This window comes from Falco cherrug, chromosome 11, assembly GCF_023634085.1.
Source record: "Falco cherrug isolate bFalChe1 chromosome 11, bFalChe1.pri, whole genome shotgun sequence".
NCBI classification, from domain to species: Eukaryota; Metazoa; Chordata; class Aves; order Falconiformes; family Falconidae; genus Falco; species Falco cherrug.
Genome location: NC_073707.1, coordinates 14920503 through 14947206, shown reverse-complemented (window position 1 = coordinate 14947206; position 26704 = coordinate 14920503). Strand labels below are relative to the sequence as shown.

Genomic DNA, 26704 nt, shown 5'->3' with positions numbered 1-26704 from the left:
ATAATTTCTCTAATGCTCATGCTTGCCTGATTCTTTTCCTTTCACTCCAGATTTCTCTCCTGTGCTGTTGTCATTACCCCTGTACCTCTAGATAGATGTAGAGATAATTCACCTTTCCCATTTTCTTTACTACATCTCCACGAGAACCATTCCCCTTCCTGACACTGCTGTCACTTCTGAACACTGCCAGCTCCTCGATGTCACTGGACAGTATCCCTGTCTATCTATTCTACCAAAAATTAAACTGCCCCCCAGTACCTGTAATGTCTCCATAACTCTTTTCCTGACTTTCCTTCCCTCTTCCTCCCCCCAGTTCTGTTGACTCCATGCTTCCACCTGTTCCCAGAGCTCTTTTCGTCCTCTTCCATTATTCTGTACATACCACCATCTCTTAGTGCAAGGATAGTGGGAATGCAGGGAAAACAAGGCTGCAAAATGAACTCTCTCTCTCTCCCTCTCTCTCTTTCTCTGCATTTACATTGGTTTCCAGCTCATTCTACTGGCATTAATCTAAACTGTCCAACACGTTAGTGGGAGTGAAGTAGCGCCCAAAGGATTATTACAACATTTTACCTGGCAAATGCCACCGCATTTATTGACACAAAAACTTGCTGCCTTCCTATCGGCCACTGAAGCCTCCCTATGTCAAGGTCTCTTTAATTTAGGCATAGCTCTATTAAAATATTTTGTTACACTCGGTAAGTTTTACTGTGGCTAGAGTCAATAATCTGTATTCAGAAAAAATTATCACTAAGGTCAATTGAACTTTAAAGTAATGAATGATATGTTTATTGTATTTGGCTAGGTGAACACTACATTTTTATGATCGATTTTTGTAGGCTACATATACATATGTACATATACGTATACACAAGTATATATATTTATGCCTATGCATACGTATGTATTATATATGTATACTTGATTTTGATCTCAAAACCCTCTATTCTATATCAAATATTCCTAAAGAGAACACTTAAAGTCAACCAACAGTGACGCATCAAAATACTACAATGCATGGCCAATGTAATGTGTTACTTGAATTAACTTTCAGATAATGCTAAAATGTGTAAAAATGTAAAGCCAAATCTGGAAAGCTTTTATAAAAAAAAGGCAGGAGTTTGAAAAAAAAAATCATAGTTTCCTTATTTGTTATTTAAAAATAATCTTTTGCATTAGATTTCCTACAGTTTTTATCAAATAATCAAAGAGCCAATATAAATATGAAGAAAAAGGGTCAAAGACAATTTAAAAATTATCTCTTGGAAGGGTGAAAGCTTTCTGTTTGGTTTTACTTTCACAGAGAAAAACTACATTCAATCCAGTCAAGCACTGCGTTTTCAAAAATTTTGTGGTTCTGGCTTAATACCACAAAAGAGAAAAACTTCAAAGTTAAAAGATCAAGCCTCCAATATTTGGTCACCAATATGACATAGCTGGGTAAAATTAACGATGGTCACCCGTTGTGATAGACAGTGGGAGGGGGTGATCTCTGACTCTGGATTTCCTTTCTTTTGCTGATTGAATCATAAAAAATCCCAAACATTGTTAGATGAATTTCTTTTCCTATTATGACATGTTTTCACTTTTTATTTTGGAACCAAGTAAGTTCTTGAATGTCTGCACACGTGTATTGGTAATAAAATCTTTTATTCCTCTAAGATAGCTACAAAACCTGACTCCCCTTACCTGATGACCTGTTCTGTGTTCTCTGTGTTTCCAGGTATGTGCAAGCACACTTTTTTTTCCATTGGCCAACACTGGAACATGATCATAATATCCAGTGACATTCAATGCGGTAAGTAGTATGTTGTTCTACCTCTAATGGGATTGGTATATGAGAAAAAGGTCCATGCACAGAAACATCTTTAATAAATCCATTGATAGTGCTTGGGAAAGTGGGCTTTTGGGCTCAGAGCCAGTGACGTTTAGTGCAATTTTCTGTAGCAAGGCAAGTCAATGGGTATGCAGAAAAGACTGTTTGGGGAAGGCGGGGGGGGAAATCACACATGTTGCTACATCTTGTAGGTTAAAAATTTTCCATCTCCATCTGTTCCTTAAAGGGAAAATTGGATTCTGTGAGAATATTTTTTCCACAAAAAAGTATCTGCTTTCTGTAGAAAATTAGAGCTATTCATCAGAAAGCCAAACACCTGCAAGCCAAATATTTCTGGCTGAAAGTATTGATTTGGAGTGCTACTGCCACACCTCTCAGGAGGATGGCAGTTTGGTGCTTCATTTCCATGCTCTTTGTGAGGGGGCTCACAACTGCCACATCTTTACTGCCTTACATGGCTGAGCTCAAGCAGGGACAGGAGCTCATGCAGCCAAATGGCTGCAGCATGTGACAGCGGTGCTGCCTGTGAAGCAGAATTTGGATGCGAGCTAATTTCTCCCTCTGTACCCCCTGCTAGGCTAGGGCCTGAGTGCAAGCAAGCCGGGGCAGTAGGGATGCTCAGGGAGCTTGGGCTGAAAATGAGCTCCAGGATCAGGCTAAGCAGGACGCTGATTCTGATACAGTGCCAGAGAGAACAGCAATGCCGTCAGGCACCTAAATCTACCATTTGCATGGCTACAGAAGTGTTTCTGACTGGGAGTTTTCAGATGGAACCTTTATTATTTCACCATTATAAAAAGAAATGTCTTCAGATTTCCAATTAAAAGTAAATCAATAAGCTTGAATAGTTTTTTTGGAAAGCAATGGGCCTAACTGCTCCATTAAATTCAAAGAGGCATTAATTGGGCAGAAGATTACCTAGAACTGAAGCTTGGTAATGCATGAACTTTTAGTCAATGGTTCTATCTAGCTACTATTTTTCTTTTCAGAATTATATTTTAGTTTTGGTCAAATCAAGCTTTAAAAAAATGTTGGCAAAATAAAAAATAATCAGGAAAAGTATAATTTTTGTTCAACCCAAAATACTTATTTCAGCTTCAAAAGAATGACTTCATTTTTGGTCTTGGGCTGATTCACATGTTGTAAGGCTTTTTTTTTTCTTTTTAAATTTAGACCAATTTTAAAATGAACAGCTAAAAGGCTTTGTTTTGAAAGTTTTTAGAAGTGTTTTGGCAGTTCTAGAATGAAACACTCCATTTTGAAAATACTAAAATGAAGTGTTTTGACATTGTAATTTTTTTTTCTGCATTGTTTCATTTGGGCCTATTTGCTAAATTCCATTCAAATTCAGGAAGAGTCTCACTTTCTCTGAAATTAGTGGTATATTTATTATTTGTCAGAAAGCAGTGCTTCATTAAGCTCTGCATCAGTTCAACCTATAATAATGAGAGAGAATGCTTAATAGGGACTTGATTGTATACAGCTACATTTCTCACTCACCTTCTAATTACTATGGTTTCTGTAACCTTTTGCTCAGCTCTGCCTTTCTGCCACTGCCTGTATTGCTGCCTCTGCCACTGAAGGAAGAATCTTTTCTGTTTACGTTAGTATATGTGGTCATGTATGCTCTTCTTATGTTTTATTGCCTTTCTTCTTTCTTTCCTTTTTCCCATTAATGAAGATTTGGTTGAGTATACTCCAGCTGGTTTAAATATTTCTAAAAGCCATTCACCTGCATTAGAAATAAACAGCTGGCATACCAACATTTTTGTCTTTTTGGGCTGCTCAGCTTCACCAGGGCGATTCACAGCTTGCACTTTACTAAGGTTGTTGGTATCACTATTACACATTTCCTGTATTACATGAAGATCGGGTTCCAAAGTTAACAAGTCAAGAAATATTCCTGGGGGTGGGAGAGGAACTAGTGCATTCCGCTTTATTTCTGGAATTGCTGCCTTCATCCATGATCAAACATAGGTCTGAAACATGGTACCTCGCATCGCACAGAAATGCTTTTGCAGTCTGCACTCTGAATGTTCCAGTCCACCTAGGCCAAAGTACGATGGGACCTCAACTGCTGGCCACTGCTCGGTGCCTGGACTCTAAATAGTCTCTGGGTCAAAATTTGCACTACTGTAATTGGGAATGGCTCCAATAAAATCAGTATCTCCACATTTATTCTCTTGAAATTCAGAGCCAGATTTGGCCTACTATGTCCACTATGTGGACAGAGTCCAACTGAAAGCTAGGGGCCAGATTGTGCTCTGACTTACGGGAAAGTAGATGAGAATTAACTCTATTGCTGTTAACAGGGCTCAATCCTCATGTGTCTCACACCGATATAACTGTTCTGACCTCAGTGGAATTGATCCTCATTTATGCCACTGTAACTGAGATTGCAGTGTGCATTGCTTAAATTCTGTTGGGTGCGCCTTCTTCCAGGATGGAAACTATTTGCAAACTATAACAGCCTCTTTCCTAACATTGAGGCTTGCCATATCTGAAATTTTTGGTGGGGCAGGGGTGTGGAGAGAAGGATATAAAGCCAACTTTGTGTTTAGTGCTACCTTGTGCACTTTAGGTCCTGCAGTGTTCTGTTAAATTATCAGTGCCTAATTAGGGGACCAGAAGATTCCTATCCTCTCATCCTAATGTAGAGAATGTGTTCCAAGATCACCTAAAAAGATGGAGTAGGTCACTTTAGGAAATTCAAAATGGCAACATGGTGATTCTGTGCAGGCCTTTTTTCATATATGGGCTTTCCTGCTAATTGATTTTTCTTGCCTCTGCAGCTTCTGTTTTTTCCAGCTTTACATATTACATTTCTGAAGCATATGATGAATGGGATGCTGCGCAGCTGAAAGATCACACGTCTCAAATGGCTCACTTGGCGTTCTCATACTGAACTGACTGGCTGAGTTGCAGCTTTCTGACAAGGGGAATGGTTGTTTTTCTCTCAGAACACTGTAAGTCTTAAATACAACATAAAGAAGCCTTCAGCTAGCAAGATATTAGACACACATATATATATATATGAGTGTGTCTATATAGATACACGTGTGTGTGTGTGTATTTGGAGTAAAAAGCAATTCCGTCTTCCTTTGCTTGCGCTGGAAATGTTCAGTTTGTCAGTCTGGCTTTTTCCCCTATTAGCAATGAAATTTGGCCAGGAGTCCCAACATGCCTTACAAAGTCAAGCCATGACCACATTAAGCATGAATGGCAGGGCAAGGTTACAGCATGTAACACTATGCTGTGGTGACCTGTTAACAGAGTTAGAGGCTGAGAGGTGTGAGGCTGGGTCAGATAACTGTTACAAGTGAAGCGCAAAGTGAAGCTCAAAGCTGCTTTGGCTGTCTACTCTTTCAAGAGGCATTTAGTGAGGATTTTTTATTTTGAAAGCATATTTTGAAAACTTCAGCTGCAGAGCTTGTAACCAACTGTCCAGAAACAAACCAGGATTTTTTTTAGTTTTACCTACAACTACACTCGTGGCATATTCCTACTTATTCTACGATGATTTGAAAAGCTTTTCTAAAACCTTCAGGTACAAAGTGACTATGTCAAAGACAGAGGTGTTCAGCTGCAGTGGAAAATAAAACACTGTTATTACCCAGCCAGTAACAGAGTAGGCTGGTGGAGCTCTCCTGTGATCAGCCCTGGAGTTGTTCTACTTAGCAAGAAGTTAGGCTTTCCCATAAAGAGGAAAAAAAGAGAGATGCCAGGGAATGGTTTACACTACCTATGATTTTTGTTCCCCAGATCTTTATTTTGTCTCCTGAAATACTGACTTACATGCAGATGGGAAAAAAACAAAGACATTTTTAATTTTGAGGCTTTATTAATTTGTCTTTTCTTTTTTTTTTCTTTTATTTTTTTTTTTCTTTTTAATTTTGCTTACTTACTATGCCCAGTAGTCCAAGAGGTAGCAACATTTTAATGTAGCTCTGATGGGAATTTGGCTTGGTGTTGTAAGGCAGGCTAGGGAGGAGCCTGGTCTTAAAACAAACACAAAGCATAGTACATGAATCGGCTTCCAGGATGACACTGAAGCACAATGTGAACTTTGCTTTGTGGAGTGGCATACTTGAAGAGCACGATGAAAACTCTGAAGACAACCAGAACCAGAACTGTAAAAGGTCTGCAGTGTCCCATTCTTTCACAGCAGCAAATAGGTTCTAGCGAAGATCATGTACCAGCTTTGCCTCAATCTAAGACCGCATATCTTTGTGTGGAATCATTTGTGAGTTATCTTTCTGTGAGGAGAAGGCAATCCAGCTTTCTCATACCTCAATCAGTTGGGAAGGGCTTCAATTTTTATTGACGATATCACTGAAGCCAATAGAAAAATAACTTAATGGTATTTGTAAATTCTGGCTCACACATCATGCATGGGTAAGGTCTAAGTATACTTAGGATTTAAATGTTCAAAAGGTCAGTACTACAGGCTTACTTAATATAATCTATGGCTTTACACTGGGCATAGGTATCAGATCAATGGCAGCAGCACACCGACCAGGGAAATGCCTCAATTCAGCATATTCATTAGGGAGTGTTGTACTGTCCTAGCAGAAATGCCACTTCTTCCTAGGGTACAGAGCAGCAGAGAATTACTGAATGCTTGCAAGAACTTCTAGATTGGCAGGAGTTTGGAGCACTTTATGCATCCTAGAAAGCTTAAGATGCTGAGGACATAAGAGGTTATTTAAGGACATAGGGCCAGTCACATGTTTCATTTCTGATTGACATTGGTCCAGCCTGTTCTTAAAACCTCTGTGACATAGCACCTCCATAACTTCCCCAAAAGCAAGCTGTGTCTGAGCTGGTTCTTAGCATTAGAAATTTTTTCCTAATGTGCAGTATGAGTCTTTCTTGCTGCTAATTACGTTGTTCTCACTTTTCTTCTTACCTGCTAAGCACATTTCTTCATTTTTATACCACCATTTTCTGAATGTGCAGACTGTTATCCCAGTCGTCTCCCTGCACACTAATTATCTCCAATTACTCAATTTTAACTTTTAAGTTGTATCTTCTAGATTTTTGGTTCTTCTCACAGCTTTTATCTAATATCACTGTCTCCTGTCACTTAACAATTTTCTGGAAGTCATGTGCTCATCACTGGACCTGATACTTAAGCTGAAGCCTTACCAGTGCCCAGTACCTTGTCCTATGGCTCTTTTCTGTTTTTTTCAGTCCCTCTGGTAGGACTGCTTTCACCAGGCATGCCAATGTCTGCTTTCAACATTTAATTAAAAGCAAAGTGGTTGAACTGATGCTAACAGAAGCCAGATATTCAGCTGGCATAAACTGATGCAGTGTCTTAATGTCTATAAACAATACTGACTTACATTATCTCAGCATGGCAAACCTACCAGGTTTACAAATGCCCTGGCATCAAACCTCCCACGCCTCTGATCTGTTCCACTACAAGTACTGCTTCTGCCAACTGCAGCTGTGTCTAAATCTAAACCTGCTTCACTGTCGTGATGGACATAAAACCCTGGGGTATGAATGGTTCATGCTTGCATGATTAATATAAATTGTTTAACCAGAAGCAATTGCTGCATGAAGTATGAAAATGATATTACATCCCAATACTGCTGTATTTTTTGGTTTATGGATAGTAGCATTCAAAACTCAGTAATCTAATGAAAAGATTATAATTAATGATTTCAGATCTATCAAGAAGTACCAGCAGCGTGTTATATTTGAAGTGTCACCAGCTCTGATCAACTTTGAAACAGAGAAATGTTTCACTGATTTGAGGCATCACAACATGATCATAAAGTTATCCCAATTAACAATGTAATTAAGATTTAAAAGTTGCATAATTTATTTCACATGTATAATAACTGAAATTCAACTAATGAAACCTGAGTAAATAGTGCTAATTAGCAGTATTTTACAGAAGCAAAAATGCTTCAACAATGAAATTTGGATATTATCTTATTTTCCTTTCTTACCATTCTTTGCTGGGTTGTTATTCTGCTCCCACATTTTCAGATTTCCTGATCTTTTTGGTTGTACTTGGCTGGGGGGGAAGAGAATGAGGTTCTTTTATCAACTAAAGATTTTCAGCTATAAATCATATTACTCCATTTTAAATTGTTCTTATTTTATACAGTGTTGCCCTCAGACTTGCTGCTGCATGTTTTTATCTAGATCTTGGTCATGTATTCATTTAATTCATTGTACAGCAGAAATAGCATATTACATTCATGGAACTGAAAGATTTAACAGGTTTTGAGACTGATTGCTATAGTCTCATTTATGACAGTGTAACTTAGTTACAGGCTCAGCTGAAGCCTCTCAAACTGGAATGGATCAAAAAATAATTATTCTTATTACAGTACATTTTACTAAAAATCAGGCAACACCCTTTTCTGTTACTATTATTTAGCATTTATATAGAAGTAGCCTTAAGAAGTAGAGCTGCATTGTTTTAATCATAGAATCGTAGAATGGTTTGGGTTGGCAGGGACCTTCAAGATCATCCATTCCCAGCCCCCCTGCCATGGGCAGGGACACCTTCCACTGGACCAGGTTGCTCCCAGCCCCGTCCAGCCTGGCCTTGGGCACTGCCAGGGATGGGGCACCCACAGCTGCTCTGGGCAGCCTGTGCCAGTGTCTCACCACCCTCAGAGGAAAGAATTTCTCCCTAATATCTGATCTAAATCTGCCCTCTTCCAGCCTCCAGCCATTCCCCCTGTCCTGTCACTCCATGCCCTTGTCAGAAGTCCCTCCCCAGCTTTCCTGCGGGCCCCTTTAGGCACTGGGAGGCTGCCATAAGGTCTCCCCGGAGCCTTCTCTTCTCCAGGCTGAACAGCCCCGACTCTCTCAGCCTGTCTTCCTAGGAGAGGTGCTCCAGCCTCTGACCATCTTCCTGGCCTCCTCTGGACTCGCTCCAACAGGCCCATGTCCTTGTTATGTTGGGGGTCTCACAAGAGTGGAGTAGAAGGGGAGAATACCTTCCCTCGACCTGCTGACCACAATTCTTGTGATGCATCCCAGGATACAGTTGGATTTCTGGGCGCAAGTGCCCATTGCTGGGTCATGTTGAGCTTCTTGTCAACCAGGACCCACAAGTCTTTCTCCTTAGGGCTGCTCTCAGTCCATTCTCTGCACAGCCTGTGTCTGTGCTTCGCATTGCTCCAACCCATGTGCAGGACCTTGCACTTGGCCTTGTTGAAATTTGTGAGGTTTGTACAGGCCCAGCTCTCAAGCCTGTCAAGGTCCCTCTGGATGGCAACCCTTCCCTCCAGTGTGTCAACCACACTACACATCTTGGTGTCGCTGAAGGTGCACTCAATCCCAGTGTCCATGTTGCCAAGAAAGATGCTAAAGAGCACTGGTCCCAATACTGACCCCTGAGGAACACCACTTGTCACTGGTCTCCACTTGGATTACAGTGTCTTTTTTAGGTCTATTGGTAAATCCCCTACCTTGCTATAGTGATGAGAAAAGACAACCTGGATAGATAACTACTCACAATGGAGATAAAGGGGTTTAACATTTGGTCCCTGTCTGAAAGCTGACAGGGTAGATCATTCCATGTCATCAAAACAAACTGATAAGAAATTGCATTGATTACTATAAGTGCTACGTACTCTCTCCCACTGCTATACCCAAGGTCCTTCAAGTAGAATCACTCTTCTGAACATTGTTAGTACACGTGTTATTTGCACTGGCTTTTGTTAAGAATACACAATGCAGGAAAACAATACTGCAGGTGTCTTTCAATGCCAGCATTTACTCTGAAGGTCACACCTCACTGTGGTGAGTGGTCTGAGGAAAGACTGGCAAAATAGACTTTTAAAACTTTTTGCTGTTGAAAGGGCCCTTTATGATTAAATGGAGACAGTTTACAGGATTGGGCTATCAGTATCAGAGCAGCAGCTCATGATTTGCATTATGTTATGCTGACAATGACTTGGCAAATAAGAGACTGACAAATAGTTTTACAGCGAAAGCAAAGAATATTGTGGAATGCAGACAATATAAGGAGATACCCTCCAGTCTCCAAGGACTTCCATTTTTTTTTTTTTTATTGCTTACAGGGTTTTTTTCTAATTTCAGTGCTGATGCAGTGTTTTATTTGGGAAGTGTTTGTTCCTTCTGCCTCATACAAAGCACCCAGCAATACTCTGAGACCAACACCACCTGTGCTTCCCAAGTGAAGTAAAGAAAACGCAAAGTGCTGTGTTACACAGGCTAGAAGATTTCTTAGGGGCTACCCTCAAAGACTGAAAGATTCATCCTGCAAAAAGAACTACATGGTAGGCATTCAAAGAGGTAATGCCAAGGTTAGAATTTAGGTAAAAGGTTTCCAGAAGTGCAGGTGGATACATTTTATCAGGGAAGTTGTAGAATGCCCATCGTGGTCTTAATAAAAAAAAATAATAATAAATAAAAAAAATATGCAATCACTATTAAGCTAAAAGCAAAAACAACATGTAGATTTAACTATACTGGTAGGATGCACCAGGGGACCTCTCACAGCCCCTTCCAATTCTGCTTTCAGTATCAGGTCTTTAACTTGTGCCAATTTCCTCACATTTGGGTGGATTACACGGGGCTGTCCATTGGTACTGATTTGAGTTTACCTCCCTTTGGTATGGGGCTTTAACTGCTTGACATCCCTGATACTCAGCAATACCCTGCCAATCCTGTGTTCATTAAAATTTCAGACAAAGTAATGTCTTTCAAATACACTTACATTACTAAAAAAATTACTAGATATTGCCAGGTTTCAAAGTTCAGCTGTTCTGGAATGATGTGTTTAAGAAGAGTAAGTGTGTGGCACCAGTCTACAGAGCAGAAAAAGGTGATTTTTTTCAACATCTGTCATTCAAAGACAAGCAGAGAACAGCAAAAATGTTTTTTCTTTACCTTGTTAGAAGCAGCAATTAAATAGCTTTCCACAAATATTACATATGGAAAACTCTGATTCCAAAGAGAAAATAAATTCAGAATTAGTGAAAGGGGAGATGAAGATGGAAGTAGCCTTGTAAGTATCTGTTAGAATATAAACTACAACATACTATTCTTTCTGTCATATTTTTGTACACTAGTAAAGCCTTGTTACCTATTTCTACAGCCCTCTATCATGGGTTTTTCAGTATTCCCTATTTCAGTAAGCAGTCATCCAAAATATCTGCGGGACTGGCCTCTCTCAAGACACCCAGCATGGGTTGTTCCCTATCTACGGATTTCCACTATTTCAATGACACAAAGAATTCTGTGTTTTGACATGGAAATCCTTATCACTCTAAAAATGAATTACAGTATTCATCCAATCATAAACTGACATCATGAAAGCAGCTCTTTTGCTGATGTGGTGACTGTAAAGTTGCTTGACATTATTCTGGTAACACAATTTGACTGGATATATGTTTTGACATCCAGGAAACAGGGACACTGATGGAAACTGATGGACCCAATGCCAAAAGAAGAAAAACTGGCTGCAGGAGGACACCCAGAAAACTAATAGGTGGATTGTAAAAAAATCCTTTCCCAAGGGGCAAAGTCAATAAATAGAGGACTGAAAAAAACCAGAAAGAAAAGGCAAAGACAAACCAATTTTTATATTTCTTATAAAAATAACAAAGAGATACTAAGGGGAATTTTATAGCTCAGTAGATGCAGGGTGAAGAATAGTTAGTTTTAACTTGGAGTTGACATTCAATATTCATATTTCTGTGTCAGCCACAGCCTTCAATAACTGTGTTGATAACGTGGAGTACCTCATTATTAAGCATCCTTTATCTTGTCCATACTTTTATTCCTTCCTTAATCTCCATCATAAATGTGTTCCAGAATACTGTGAACAAAAATGCCATCCTCAGGAGGACTAGCATTTATAGACATTTTTTGTTGTGGACATTTCATTGCAGAAGCCAAGATCTTTCCTTCCCTCAAGAACCTTTGTAAACACTTCTGCTCTCACATTTATAAACTGTATTTATATATAATCTCCCAAATCACCAATACAAAAAAAAAAAAATAAATCTGGGTTTGGAATCAACCAGAAATGTACCCTTTCAGATATTTTGTCCATTCTGAACTGAGCATTTCAATGTATCATAGATTGGTCACTTTTCCCTGTCACCGAGTGATAATATATCATAGGTAAAGGACTTACAACAGGACTTAAGGCAGAACTGTATTAGATAATGCAGTGCCAAGAATTCAGTATTAGCACAGTCAACAAACTCCCCTTCTCCCAGTAAATGATAACATTTACATATTTTGCCACCTGCTGACATTATATCAGGCTATTTCTAAATCCAGTCAGAAAGACTTCATTATTATGATGGTTTTGAGCAGTCTGTGAAGTCCCTGAGCAGCAGATTTTGGAAGCTGCAAGACTGATGTAGCTAATATCATTATATATTTACTGTTCTCTTATATCCTTTTGCAGGCATCTACTGTTAGCCACTGTTAGGCCTAGGATACGTATTGACAAAACGGACCTTTGGCTTGCTCTAGAATGGCCATTCCTATTGTTCTATACAAAAAAAACAATCCGTACAAACAAACCCTGATCAAACAGTCATCCAAAATGCTAAATAGCAAGAAACAATTTTGTTAGCCAGAAATTATCCTGAAATCAAAATACTGAAAATCCACAAAAAGGAAAAAAGTTTTTTGTCAGAATGACTTGGCTCCGTTTTCCTTAGTTCTTGGCTAGAACGTTTCCATTGATAGAGTTGCTAAGTGCATTCTATTTACAAATATAAACACTTGATTTTGATCAGCAAAAATGCATCAGCACACTTGAACAGTGTCAATGATGACATAATTACACTCACAATTTCCTCTCTGTAATGATTTTTAAATGTCAGCAGTCATTTTTTGTCTAATTGTAGCCTGCATGTCAGCACTTCCTCTTAAAACAGCATGTTCCTCTCTGCTGGAATTTCACACCTCTCCACTCACTCACTCACTTCACCAGTGAAGATAATGAAGATGATACAAGGCTCCAGGATATTTTCACTTCTGTGCTGTTTTACCATTTAACATCAAGCAGGCAGAATGAGGACTTTTTTTTTTTTTAAGTACAGAGTTTGATCAGTTAGGCTTTAAATAATTATTTTATTTTAATGAACAAATCAAAAAGTAGTCTTCGTTTTTCTGGCCCCCTGCTGGTGCTTTGCTGATAACCTTTTTAAAAGCATGGGCTTGTGATAAAAATATTCTCACACATCTATACTGTAAACTCACTTGCTAGAGGAGAGGTTGTACCCTGCAATGCCAGACAGTGTCTTAATCAGTTCCGTGTTTAACACAGTGCAAAAGCAGGTAATGCTTTCTCTGCAAAGGCAGCCTGTTTAGAGATGTTATCACTACTATCTCATGCTATGACCTAGAAAGTGACTTTTGAAATGCTATTTTGCATGGTTCTAGGCCTCCAGAGCCAACAGCATAGCAAATAGGTGCATCTGGAGTTCATCTCAGAGCTCCCTTCCTCTTACCATAGATCACAGACCACATCATCAAGTGTATGGAAGTGTATTATTTGTGCAATGAATTGGAAGCTCTGCATTGAGGTTAGCAGCAAACATTTTCCACTCATCTGAACATACACTGGAATTGGAAACAGGGGCCAAAGAGGCCTCCTTCAATCCAATTTGCTTATATCTCATCTTCAGCTCTCTGATGATGCTTAACTCTAGGGTTTAGGAGACAAAGCTTATAACTTAGTGGCCCATTTAGTATCAAAATAGGAGAAGAGCCATAAAGAATGCACACCATGAGATCAAATAATGAAATGACGTTGAGATGTCTGATAAAAAAAGAATATGATTGAGTATCTCTGATTAGAAATACACACCCACACAGAGACGTATCAACCCTACTTATACATCTAAATGGGTCCCCAAAAGATAGGTGAAGGAATGGAGTGGTTTTTTTCTAAATTCCATAATAACATTTATTACATGTCTCTGTGACATACACACACAGAGCTGTATATGTGCACATAGGCACTCAGGTGATAGTGTATATATTCACATAACACAAATGCAGACCTGGTTCTCTGTACCTTATGCTGCATTTTGTGTCCTACACATAGAATTTTCCTTTTTGACTAAATTAGTGCCTCAGAAATGTTCTGGAGCTGTTGGAAAGGGCAAGAGTTTTTAACAATTGCATCCTACACACTTGTGAGTTGTATGAATGAGTAGAGACAATCTGAAAAGAGATTCTTCTGGGCCATCCCGCTGCAGAAGGATGTCCCCAAGGACCATGCCATTAAGGAAACAAAAGAAATTAACAGCCCAGCAATCAAGAGGAAAAGAAATCAAAGTCTTTGAATACTTCTAAGAGAACGCTAGTGCTGAAGCCATAGGAAGGCCTGCCATGGGGAACACAGCAGGTGCAGCTAGTTTACCTGTGTCCACTCTTGAAAGGAGTCAAGAACTAGAAATACTAAAAGCTGAAAGACTATGCAAGACATGAACCTAGAATACCAAGAGACACTGATCTAGAATGTTCCTTCTCCCCTACCCTTTCCTTTCCCATTTTTATACCAAAGAGAAAAGTAGGCAATATTAAATTCTCAATTGGATGTAACATGCTGATAGGGAAGTTGGCTCTACTAAAACTTTGCCACAAAGTTACCTTTCCCTATAGACCAGGCTCTGCTCCTATGCACTGCACTACAAAAAAGATCAACACCTCCTTGCCACACTGCTGCGCTAAAGTTAAATTGAGAAAAGGGAAGGCAAAGAAAGAACCATTCCTGGAGTATTCTGCAGTTCCAGGTGGCCTGCTGGAGTGGTGAAAAGGATTTTCTTGAGGCTAATAAGGTAAAGAGGCTACTTTGCAGAGCAGGTCCATCTGTTTCCATGGAAAAACAAAAATGACAGGGGAAATGGAGTTTTCCATTTCAATGGACCAAAAGTATTGGATTATTGATGTTGCACACAGGAATTAAGTTTATGTTTTACAACATTACAGTCAAGCATTCCTTTAGTTTCAGAGAAATAAATGCTGCTGCGGGAATGACACATTGTACATTTAGTGTCTAAAGGTGGTAGGTTCAGGCTGTAGGAGTACAGAAACATTCTCTATACCAACTGAAACAGGTATATAAAGCTTTAAAATAAGACTGTAAGGGACTGTGCCATTTGGCAGATTATTCATGACTCAAGTCACTGCATACAGGGCATTGACTCTGAAGGTGCTTTGTATGTCTTAAAGTCATGCCAAAAGTATTTCAAGTTGGCCTCTCAAAAAATGATGTGCATTAAATTAGAGGCCACATCTAAAAACTTCAGTTGCTTTGCTTCACATGAACTTGAATTGAACCTCAACCTTACAAAACAGGGCATATTAAAACATAAAGAGCTGAACGGTAACCATGACAACAGTACTGCCAAATAAACGTAAGTATAGTCAACATTTATATATACCACAAAGGATAACGCATTATGTTGTACATTTATTAATATCAGTTCACATTGTATGCATTACTTTTCATCAGCAAAACTATATGTTATGTAGATCTTTTCAGATACCTTATTAATTTACCTTTGATTTTTTTTTTTTTTTATTTTTTTTTTTGGCCACTCAACAAGGTCTATACAACATGAAGCTGGTCAAAATGTTCCAAGTTTTAGGTCTGGGTACAATATGGTCTCAAAATATTGTCTCAGTTTTAAACGTCTTCTGGTAAACTTTGGTACTGTAACTGTAGGTTGTGTTCCATTGAGACATAATATCAGTTATAACATTTTCACTCCCCCCCCCCCCCCCCAACTGTGACAAAAAGAATGAAATTTTTCATTGCTTTATTTTAGGAAGAAGGCTACCAATTTTTTTAATAGCTCATTATATTCAATGAGACTTTATTCTGTCTAGATGTCTGTTATTTTTCAATCATTAGACTAAAGGGCCATTCTTTAATTTGGACCCTTGTCGGCATTGAAGTAAAATGCTTTATGTATCATTTTTATAACCTATTTCACCCCAGCCAGGGTGCATTTTTAATCCCCTGTTCTCTAAGTAAGATGAGAAATACAGCCCCTTCCATCACTTTGGACAGAAATATGTCTAGTTTATTTTGAAATACCCTGCCAAGGGGCATTTTACTAAATGAGGATTTTCTGATCTTTAATTAGTATCACAAATACTTTTGCTGCCTGCACATTCCTTCAGTGAAAGGTTGTATAGAGTGAGTCACTGAATTGTGCATGTCCTGTGGGACTATGTGAGGAGCTATGCACTCCTCTTTCACACAGTGAACAAAAGCCAAATTCTTGTGGGATTTTTTTGTTTTGGGTTTGGTTGGGTTGAGGTTTTTAGGACTGAAATGCTAAAGCTATATGTGCAATACTAAGGGCTGAATACTGATGATCAGGGCTTCTTGGGTATCAGGGTAAGGCTTGATGTAGCTCTATAATTCATCTGCCATCTTTTCTTTTGCTATTACATTGCTTTTCTGGCCTCATATATTTACTTAGTAGCACAGATACAGTGTTTACTATTTCTAAATAGTAAGATCTAATGAATTGCAAATACAATGTTTTTTCCTCTAACAATAGTTCAGGTACTATCAATCAGAAGCACTACACATACATATAATCCTTATGCATTTTTATGTGTGTATATATATATTTATATATCAAAAACATGTAGTCCACTGACAATATGCCTTAGTTCATTAACCAGTCTTTGGGATCAGCCACTTCTATTATATAGTGCATTTAAGCGATAGCTATGGCAGCCTTAGAGTGCAAGAATCTCTACTTTGGTGCTAGTAATCCATATCATTCTTAGTTCATCTGCTACAAGCTATGTTAAAGTTTCCCTTACTAGATCTGCAGTCACGCCTTTTAATCCACTCTAGGCTTTGGGAACTAGACATGGCTTGCATCTGGCCTGTCCTCAATAGCTGTGCTTGCAGTCTTAGAATAGTGATTTAAAGTGAGGCTTACCCATCCTGCAGGGAGATACCTTAGATGAGATCTGGTGTTTAATTTGTCTTGACTTTGTCTAGATAATCTGGCTGGCTTCTCCCAGACTAAAGCCAAAGTGTAAGCTAACACATAAGTAGTATGGATAAAAAGGACACCAGGATTTGACTGTAAACTGCTACCCAAATCAGCAAAAATGTATAGGTGCTATAAGAACAAATTGCCTAAGGTTGTGGAGACCTCAAAAATTTGAATAGCTCTCCTAGTGTTAGACATAGAGCTGTATTTCTTGCCTTTTCAAAACAAAGAGCTTGAAAAAGAAAACTTTCCTTGCCTGTTCCACTTGCCTATTCCAGGGTATGTATAGTTTAGGTTGCATTAATTCTCAGATAAAGGACTGATATATACAGGAGGTAGTTGTTAGGTGTATGAGTGACAGCTGAAGCAATGGTGGCACCTGCCTTTTATTGATATTTTTTTTTCAGTCTCAATTATCCTTAGTGTGTGGAACCCTGTTCTACTTTTCAAATGGCAGGAATATATAACCCAGTAAATCCTATCTTCATCTGGGTGCTGCCCCTCCTTTCTTTACCTGGAACTTACTGCATGAATGCTATTAAGTTACCACAAGACGGCAATAATGGCACAAATTGTTCTAGCAATGAGAAACTCAAAAGCAGTGACACCCCAGAGGCTTTAGTGGACAGAAGAATCATGGCATGAGCAATAAAATCCTGTCAAGCTGTCCTCTTGGCATGACCCTCCCTCTGGCTTTTCATTCAGCCTGGACACTGGCCTTGGGCGCTCTCTGGACATTTAGTACTGCAGTGGCAACAGTTTGTGCCTGCTGCTGGCACCACGTACCCTGCAATCAGCTTCTGTAACCAAAGCCCATCCAAGCCATTGGGCAGAAGTCCAGCCTGGAATCGACAATAGCATTACTACATCTTTGGGTGTCACCAACACTAACTGAAATGGCAAGCAAGGTCCTTTTATAGCTATCTAGTACCATCATAGTCCTTCCATCTGAAATGCAGTTGGCCCAAGAAAACGTGACATTAAAAGCAATTTTAGCTGGGATTTGTGTTGCTGTGGTGCTGTAAGATCTTTAGCGAAATGGGATATGTATAAACGGCAGCACATGCTAAGACACTCTCTCTCCTCCCGACCAAGACAATATCACCACATTGCAGAGACAAAAACTAGGAGTTACCAGACCAATTGTGGAAAGTATCACCATGTGTGGCTCTGTGCCTGTGCTGGTCTGGGCACAGTGCCACAGGATGTATCTAGGATCCACAATAGCTGGGTTAGTGCAACATCCAAGCTCTCTGCAGTAAGATTTAGATTCTGGTTTGTAGTGAAGAGGAAGACAATCCTCTGCGAAAAGTTACTGCTTCCCCAAATGCTTAGGGTCTTTAGAAGAAAAGCAACAAACTAACCAGCTAACTGACTTATTTCCTCAGTAAACTGGAAAAACACAGCCTTTACTGCTGCACAGGTTCCTAAATGAAGCACAGCCGGATGGCTGCCAGTAAACCCTTAGTATAGTAGCTGGCTAGGGAACAAGGATGTCCTGGCAACCACATGTTAGCGAGGATGCTGCATAATCTTTAACAAACTGTTGTGAACTAAGGCTGATGGTGGAGGTGGGGTGTGTGTATCTGCTTCCCAGAGATGTATATAGGAGTTGCTGCAGAGGTGAGCCCTCTCCATCGATGGAAAGCAATGCTGGAGCAATGGAGCCTTAGATGTTCAAGGCTAAAGAGCCTTCAACAATTTTGCAGGTATAGTTAGTTACTCTTTCTTGTATCTGCTTGAAGCTACAAAATGTGACAAGGTGCCTCGCCATCACAGGATGGAAGATCTAAGGGAAGGTCATGCAGACTCCTTTTGAAAATAACAAAAATTAAAGCTTACAGAGAGAAAGGAGGGAAAAAGCTGGGTTATGAACTGTAATTGCTTTAGACTGCACCAACATCTGTTTGATCCCTGATTTAGTTCTGTAGCTTCAGTCTCTTCCTTTGCATAAAGTCAGTGTGCATCAGTGCACTGATAGTTAAGGAATAGTTACATGTTTATCATAGGTACTGATGGTTTCTCTTGCCTAAAAAGCTAGGTCAAATCACATCTTCTATGCTGAGGAAGCAAGGTTAGTTCTCTTCAGACAATCACTATACATAATTTGATGACCATGCTCTAGGATAAAGGTCCCTAGGGTAAAGATTTCAATGCTTTCTTTCATAAACCTAAACTTCTGAGGAAGACAGTAGGGGACAGAACATTGACTTAAATAAACCTGCAGAATCCCATTGGTGTGGCAGCTATTAACTGAGGCCTTGTGAGCATGTTCACCAATTTTGCCTACTAATGACAGCCCAAAATCTACACCAGCTCTTTGGGAGGTACAGGTGAGGTCTGGTGACATCCACCACCCTGCACATGCATTCAGCTGGAGGTTCCTCTTCCAAACTTCTGTGTGATAGGAACAGCCACTGCTAAAGAGCAGATGTGCTTAATGTCATGGAACCTCCAGTTCATTGGGCAGTGGAATAAACTTAGGGGCATCTATTTCATAAAGATGGTGTAAATCTTATTATTTCATAGTATTAGTTAACATTTATGAAGTATTTTAAATTCCCAGAGGAGTCATTACAAAGTTGCTATAGACATTATTATTGCTATAACTGACAGGAACGATATTGTGTTCTATAATCTACACAAATGTTAATATTGTTTTGTTTCTTAAGAATACTTCTGTGCTTTATAGAATTTCTTGTGTATTTTTTGTCTGTGTCCTCTGATCTACAGGAACTTTATAATGATATGAAACATTGACATTTCGGGATTGGTTTTTACTGTCTTTTTTCATGCAGGCTTTGATGGTGGGTTTGCTAATGGTGTATGTGTGTGTTTGAATTAAACCCATTAGTTAGGGGAGGAGACCAGTTTGACATGGAATTTAACTGATGTTGTTTTTGTAAGAAAAGGCCTGCTGGATTTAAGAGTGTTTGAGTATATCTGGTTGACTGAACTGTTTCCTCAAGGAAGTATTCGTTCAATCAATGTCCTGAAGGGTTAAGAAAACAGAAACCCATGATTTTACTGAGTTGTTGTTATGTACGTTTCCAAGGGAACTGTAACTGGAATGTTTAAATGTGTTGTTTCTCCCCAAACCCACAGGAGTGGAGCTTGAGTGTCTTGGTGTGCCCTAATCCTTGCAATTAGCATCTATGAGGTGGGGGGCTTATGGGGCTGAATCAGACTAAATACTTGTTAGTGACACTAGGTAACATTCCCACTATGCTGGATGGAATGAGTTTAGCATCATACTCATTACTTGTGTAAATCACAACCAAAACCAGAAAAAGGAATATATTAAAAGCTTCCCTTATTGCTTCTCCCTGAACGCCATGGACTTCTTTTAGTAATACACATTATAGAAATTAATAATTTCCAAGGAGTTCTTCTTAAGACTTAGGTAGATACGAGAAATCATGAGATTGATCGATCTTGAGTCAGATCTTTAGTATACGTATTGTCTTGCCTCACAATGCAATTTAACTCGGTTTCACTGGTGTAAAACTGAGAAAGTCTATTGAAACAAACTGCTTCAACAGAGGAGGCAAATTTTACCTACAGGCTCTCGCACTGTGAACAGATCAGTCTGCAGAAAGTCTAACCAAGCACTCTTCATTGCCAGATCAATTGCTGTAAGAAAAATACATATGTCTCTATGTGTGTGTGTGTAGAGGTCAACTGTGACTTAGATCTTTCAAGAAGCTGGGAACAACAAGGTCCAAACCCTCCCAAAGCCTTCCATCGTGCCATCACTCTCAAACGTTGGGCTTATTCTACCATCATGCTTTTTTCATGTGTGGCTGGCAGCACCCAGCTGAGTCAAAACTAGCTGAGCAGCACTCAGCCCCTGCTTGAATCAAACCTTTTTCCAAGTATAAACTGACCCACACTTTGACTGATTTATGTATTTCTTCTGGGTAGTGGGAAGATCTGCGTTCAAGGGAATGCTTTCACTTTTGTACTTGTACCTCCTCCTATCATTCAATTTAAGATTTTTAATACAGCCCAAGATAATTCTATCTGTATAATTTGAGCCAATTCTTGTTCCAATGGACATGGAAAACACAGATTACCTCCCTTGCACCTGCCCTTTGAGCGCTTGAAAGCCCAGTGCTTTCCCAAGACATGGTTTATAAACACCTAATGATTCTTGTTGCCCTCTATGGCTCCGAAGCAGGACCCACAACTTGAGCTATGGCTCCTGAGGCAGATTAAGGTATCCATCTTGTCAGTGCTGGGGCAGATTACACACATTTTATCCATTAAAGCCCTGTATATACATCCTACTGTGAAGTTTCCTTTTTTGCTCCTGCCTCAGTATGAAACCTTTGACTAACAGGCTTTCTTTCTGCATGCAGATAAAACAGTAAGCTTACTCCAGCGTGTCCTGGGGTCCTCATCCTGAACTGCAAAAGAAAGAGGGAGGCTGATTCACTCTCAGGTCTTCTACAGACAATGATCTCAAAACTTTCAAGCTCTTAGATTCATAAAAGGCAGGAAACCAGACCCATATGATCAGTGCTAGCAAAATCCTGGGGATTCAATGCTTCCACCAGTGGTCAGAGGCCAAGTGTCCTATTTCCACTATGGTCAGAACAAGGGACATGCTGAAGCTAGCTTTGGCATGCTGACAGCTCTCATTTCCCAGCTATGATGAATCTGATGATTTAAAATAAAAGAACAAAGAAGCAAAGACCAGATCTTGATCAATGATTTCTGTAGCTCTTTTACTCCATGTCTTTTTGACACTGTGATGCAAAGAAGGGCAACTCATAAAGCAACATTTTTGGATTATTCTATTACCTGGTTTTGTGCTTCATGAACTCCTGCATGGATTAGTTTGACTAGGCATTTCTGCACACTTCTGAAGGCATAACGTAGGGCTGGACAGAGGTGCATTGGCAGGAGCTGAACATGGCTTGCAATCTTTTTGGCTCAGGTTTGTACTTCATCACCCAGATTTATCTAAGTTTTTATTTAAAAGAGTCTCTTAAAAGTCTCTTTAGATATCTAAAGTCTTCTAAACTGAACACAAAACAGAAGCTCTGATATGAGCCAAGTCCACTACGTAAAAGACAAAGAACCTATAAAAAGCAGAGGGGAAGTATAACCAAAGTCCTGCACTCCTCAGAAGAGTTAATCCTGAAATGGGTGCTAAACTCCAGAGCCCTAATGATAGATAGAGCGCTCTTTATGTCTTTGTTTTGCTTGCCATTTGCAGCCACAAGGTAAAGATGAGCAAAAATCTCCCTTTCCCCTTCTATTAGATGCAGGAAACTTTTGTTTTGGCAGGGCTTCTTTTTGTCATTCACAAAGTTTGTTTTTCTGTTGAGTTTTTTGGGAGCTTTTTATTTCCCGTCAGAGTGTGGACGAGAAAGCTGTTCTCGTCTGTAAGTTATGCACCCCTTACAGTGCCCCTTAGTTACACAGCACAAGGAAAAGAGAAACAGAATCCATGGCATCGTGCAGAAATGCTGCACTATATAGTTCACCCTGGTTAAACATTCCCAGAAAGGGAATAACCTAACACTGTGGTGCTCTTGAATGTCTTTTGGCCATTGTGCTGCAGAGGAGGCAGGCATTTAGGGTTAAACTAAAACAGCTCTGGATTCTGGGCAAATTGGTTTTCAAGTCTGAGCCAGATAATTAGTATTATTTCCTGTTTGTGTTACTACACCACTATCTCCTCCATACCTGAAATAAATGGTATCTGGAGCCTTGAAAGGCAATACTTAACAGCTGTGGGAGATTTTCAGTTTGATTTAACCATGTGCCCCAATCTTCAGCCACCTTTTTTGGTCTTTGTCCAAACAACTTAAAGTATGCCTATAAAATAATGCTGAAAATCTTGTATGTAGTATTTAATTCTGTCATTTTTTGTCTGGTGTTCAAGGTATTCAGGGAGATGTCAAACTGGAAAGGAAAAGATGGTAATTTATCACATTTTTCAAACCCTGCAAGAGGCAAGTGTTGCATGTTTGGACTGAGTTTGGGATGGCCTCACTTTTTCCTCAGCACCCATCTTTGATTCACTTTACCTTGCTCTAAAACGTTTCGGTAAGGGAAGCTGAGCGCTGAATCTAGTCAGCTCCTTACAGATGCTGGGGTTTTCTGAATTACACCCCAATGCATTCATGGCTAGGGGTCCCTAATCTAATGACGGAATGGATCAAACCATTAGATCTAAAGAGCAGCCTACATGAACTCTGAACGTGCATCTGTAGTTTGTGACTTGTGTCAGCTGCTTTGCTGCTAACATTTGAACCTTGCCCATTCCTATGTGTACGCTTTAAAGATGCACCTTGAAGATCAAACACTTTATCTACTTGTAGTTATGCTTCTCCTCAAAGCACCATGCAGTCTAAAGTTGCAAGGACCTTTCAAAACTAACATGCCTAGCACAGGCAAAGTCCATGCAAAATGCTGGGTGGTAGAACAGGTTTTGGTTGTGCATAAAATCACCTGCAACTGAAAGGCAACAGAATTTTATCATTGTAAACAAGAAAAGAAGAGCCCTGTCCACTAAAAGTGCATGTTGGAATTACATGATAGCAGAGAACACGTTTCCACAGCAAATGTACTACTAGTTAACAGAAATCCCCTTTTCTGATTTCTAAGTAATATTATTGTAAACTATGAATTACAGTTTAGCTGCTGTTCTGCTAATTAATAACTTTCTGTTATGTTCAATTAATTAGTTACTGGAAATACACTGAGGCAAGCATTTGTACACGAATCAAACCTTTCGGCACAGTCAGATGTTGGTGATGCTGGCATACATCTTCTTTTTCTGCCAGGGTGTAGCTACATAGAAAAACCACCAGCAGCACCACACAAGAACCCATGGCCTTTGGTTAGCCCCTGCATTTTTACACTAGAATTTGTTCAGGCAGTCCGAGTCAACACTACAGGGGGCCTCTATACGGGGAAACACAGACCCTAAACATGCTCCCTGGAGTCCCCCCAGTCAGGTTCAAAGAATGCAGTTTTAACCACTGCTATGATGAAACCCCCACCAACTTTTACAGAGGCCACCCTTTGCTCACAAAACCTAGTTCCTTCCCTGCAGGCATGCAGGATCCTTTGAAATGGAAAATTTATGCTGTACTGAAATAGTTCGTAGTATAATAAACAACCAGTGCCATCATTCTGCTGGTACTCAGAGCGCAATTAAACCTGAACCTCATGTGAGTACTCCATCTGGGGTGGGAAGGTGATGGTGTGTGGGGGACAGGCAGCACAACCCCATATTGTTTTTCCTAATGCAGCGGATTTTACTGCTTATACCCCTCCCCCGCCCCCTTTCCCACAGTGAATACCCCCTTCTCTCTCCCCACATTTACGTGGGGCACAGGGGCTCGCGGGTGGTTATATAACTTATAGGTCAATTTGTTGTTTGGGCAGAAGTGCTGCAAGAATGTGGTATGCTGGCTGGGGCTGGCTGTTTGCTTAAGTTCTCAGAGTTCAATGAGGTCATTTTCTCATCTTCCCTGTGTTTTCTGTATTTTCCACAGACCTGCCAGCCTCAAACAACACCCTCTTTCTTCGCATTAGAAATGGAAACACGTCCTCTGCAGGAATTTTCCACTTAATAGCTCCTGCTTTCCTACCGGGGGCCTCAGTGCACCACCACTGCAATGCTGTATTTCTTTCCACTGCAGTTTGACATTTTGCAGCCAGAACAACGAACGGCATTCACTCCATCCCGATTTTTGAAAAACATATCTCTATAGACACACAGAACACACCCAGTGCAGCAATCACCAGGGGGAAATGGCAAAGGTACTTAAACATCATTACATGTCACTAAGAATATGACATTGTCTAGTAAAAATGATCTTTTATACAGTTGCTTTTCCTTGCTCCCCTGTTCCTCCCCCCTCCAAGCCTTTATACACACACACACACAGACAGACACCAAAGCCTCTGCCCTGCTCTCCCATTAGCAGGTAGTCTCATGTTCTACACTTGATTGTAATTGTTTGCCTTTGTGAATTATTTCCTTTGCATAATATTTGCAAACCCTGTATCAGGTCTTGACACCGTGAGGAGCAGAAATGCAGATTGCAGATAATCTGAGCAGTAAACAAGGAGCCTGCTTTAAAATGTGCAGGGTGACCTGTCTGAAAGCAGCAGTATTTGCAAACTGTTTACTGCTGAGATGCAACGATGTCGTCTGAAATGCAACAGCCTGAAGATTGGAGCAAAATGGGATCTCAGACACTCGGTCAAGCACTGCCTATGATTTTTATAATTGTTGTTTGGGTCATGCTGTTTTTAAATTTAGAGCTGTATTACAAATTATTAAAAGCTAATTTCCAAAAATCCCTTTGCTGTGTCTGTGAAATATTTTTTCATTCCTTTACAGGCAAATAAATGTATGGAAGTAACATTGTTTATTGCTAGAAGGAAGGTTTCCCCTGTCTGCGCAGTGGTAGAGTCTCAGACAGCAAGGTCCCAGTAGGTCAGACTGGCACATTGAATTGCGTATCAAATGAAACTGGTATTCTGTAAAAAGGGTGGAAAGAGGAAGAGGGGTGTTAGTAATGAGGTTGCTCAGGCCAGGAGGGTGGGCCACTGAAAAACAACAAGTAAAAAAATAGGATTGATGATTTGCAGGACACCTAGGGTATTTCTTTCAGGGGGTATTACTTCCACTTTTAACCAGGAACAAGAGCTGGTAGAAAAAAAAGCGGCAGGAGCTGACAGCTTTGTGCTGATCAAAGGGACATAGCATTGAATGCCTGCTTTTGCTAGCTATTTATTAGAAAGAGAGAAGAGCTCCTTTGCCATTCTACTTGGGAGAGAAGGGATTAAAGATCAAAAAAAGAGGGGGACTACCCTGACTTCTTTGTTCAGAAAATACTTCTCTTTCTTTTTTCTCTCTCCCCCCCCGCCCCCCCCCCCCCCCCCCCCCGCTGTCCACTGTAAGACAAAAACATCCTTTTTATAGCATTGCTGCTTTGCTTTTATCAATGAGTAAAATTTCTGGTGATAAACAAATCCAGTAGCATCTTTTCCTTTTTTTTCTTTTTTTAATGTAGAGGCAGCCCCCTTTGGGAAACTTACTTAACTGTCTTTTATCCTGATTAACCTAGGAAATAAAAGTTTAAATGCACTGCTGGGATTCTATTAGGATCATCAGTTCATATAGATAACAACGAAAGGTGTTAAAATGCACTTCACTGGTGCAAGTGATCTCATGTTATAAAAATGATTATCCCCAGCAGAACAGGGAAGGATTAAGGGGCCATGTCTACATCTGGGAAACTCTGTAAGTGTTTTATTAGCATTAAGACATGTATTAATCACATGCACAAAAAAGACGCATCAGGATGGTGGCAAATGGCACAGTGCATTAAACCTACTCTCTTAAGTCAGTGAAATGCGATCATCTTTATTCCTAGAATTGCAATAAAGCTATTAAGCAGTTTGAATGAAATTGGGAAAAGCCTGCTTGTATGATTCCAGATCATTGTGGATTACCTGTCACGTAAAAAGACTGTTACCAAAATAAGACACTCCCATTGCAGAAAGTTTGAAGAAGCGTGAGGTATATCATATTTTAGCTCTAAATCAGTTGAATTACACTGCATATGAGTTTGATCACAGTGGCCTAACTGCTCATTTATATTCTCATCTCTGTTAAGTGGATCAGAAAGAGAAAGTCTAACCGCGTCCCATGCTTTTACTCCCTCCTCTGCTCTTTAGTTCAGGTTGCTGCTTCCTAGCACGAAGAAGAGTAAGGCCAGACACTGAAAAAAACCAAATGCTGTTGACCAGACACGTGAGTAACTCAGCAGATGAATACCATGGGATTTAACATGAGCAGCATTTTCCACGCTTTCATTCCATTTCCATTTGCAGC

General features: G+C 39.9%; 2 long non-coding RNA genes across 3 annotated transcripts in view; one reads left to right on the top strand and one right to left on the bottom strand.

Annotated features, from left to right (window-relative positions):
- Positions 1 to 26704, bottom strand: part of LOC114017105 (uncharacterized) — a 95171-nt gene that overhangs the window by 50111 nt on the left and 18356 nt on the right. Inside the window, exon 2 of one of the 2 annotated variants that reach the window (XR_003561972.2) lies at positions 7801 to 7868. This is a non-coding gene — a long non-coding RNA (uncharacterized LOC114017105). Of the gene's footprint in view, positions 1 to 7800; positions 8463 to 26704 lie in introns of those variants that run through there. The other variant, XR_003561971.2, reaches the window with a different exon arrangement.
- Positions 1722 to 25161, top strand: LOC114017104 (uncharacterized). The gene is made up of 5 exons (XR_003561970.2): positions 1722 to 1798; positions 4630 to 4803; positions 9914 to 10113; positions 11243 to 11327; positions 24351 to 25161. It is a non-coding gene; the product is annotated as an uncharacterized LOC114017104 (long non-coding RNA).